Raw genomic sequence first — 1101 nt, forward strand, 5'->3', positions numbered from 1 at the left:
GCGCGACTCACTTTTCATTGGCGGCTACAGGAGCGCCGACGACCGTGGATGAGCACGGCGTGAATATCGAGCGGGCTTCAGCTGGGTTTTCTTTCTTTTGGAGCTAGCCTTCGATGTTATGAGCGTCTCTTTCACACAAAAACACAACCATGGACCCAAGACGCACAAGCTCAGACAGTCTCTTTCACACTGGGACGACAAGGGTGTAGATTGGGCACAACTAGAATGGCACAAAGAGAGTAGAAACGGCGAGTTTGCGGCTGCCACCCCTTGGAGCACTTGGAGTGCAGTCGGCAACCTCAATAAATAAATAAATAAATACAACGGACATCCCAAGCTAGGGCTGGGTCGAGGACAGACACGTCCCCACCTTTGCAGGATTTTGCAAAAGCGAGGGGGGAGGGCGCATCGCCGCGCGGAGAGGGCTGGGGAGAGGGCACAGGGGATCTCTCTCGCATAGGATAAGCACTCGGCGGCACGAGGGCAAGGCTGGGCGTCCTATGTTTATATTTTGTGCTCCCCCCCGGACCCCTCGCTCTCGGGCACTAACCATCTGACCACTCATCGACGGGGCTTGGCGAGCGGCCGCGCTGCGGGGCAGGGCTGGTGAGAATGGGCTCTGGCCACTCGCCCGTGCGGTTGTAACCCCGCATCTGTCGGACAGAGGCCTCGACCGCCCCTCGCGGCAAGCTCTCGAGCATCTCGAGCAGCTCGCCCGCCGCCATCGCCGCCTCGAACTGCTCCCTCATGCCGAGCGCGCCGCATACCCTGCGGACCGCCTCCTGCTGCACCTCGTCCGGCGTATCGGTTTCATAGCCGGACGAGTCAGCGGAGGCGGCCCGCTTGGCGGGCGGAGAGTCGGGCGACGGCGAGCGCGACTGGCGCGAGGGCCCGCTGCCGCGCGCGGACAGCGCGTTCTTGTCAACGAGACGGGGTCCAGCATCGGCACGGCCCCTGGCACCGCGGCCCTTGCCGCGCTGCTGCTGCCCACGCTTCCTGCCCGGGTTAGGGACAGTGAAGGAGCAGCCGCGCACTCCGCCGCCGCTGGGCGGCGGCGGCACGCGCGCGGCGGCGGCCGGGCCCGCAGGCGCGGCGGGCTGG

Source organism: Emiliania huxleyi (genome assembly GCF_000372725.1).
Source record: "Emiliania huxleyi CCMP1516 unplaced genomic scaffold EMIHUscaffold_475, whole genome shotgun sequence".
Classification (NCBI taxonomy): Eukaryota; Haptophyta; order Isochrysidales; family Noelaerhabdaceae; genus Emiliania; species Emiliania huxleyi.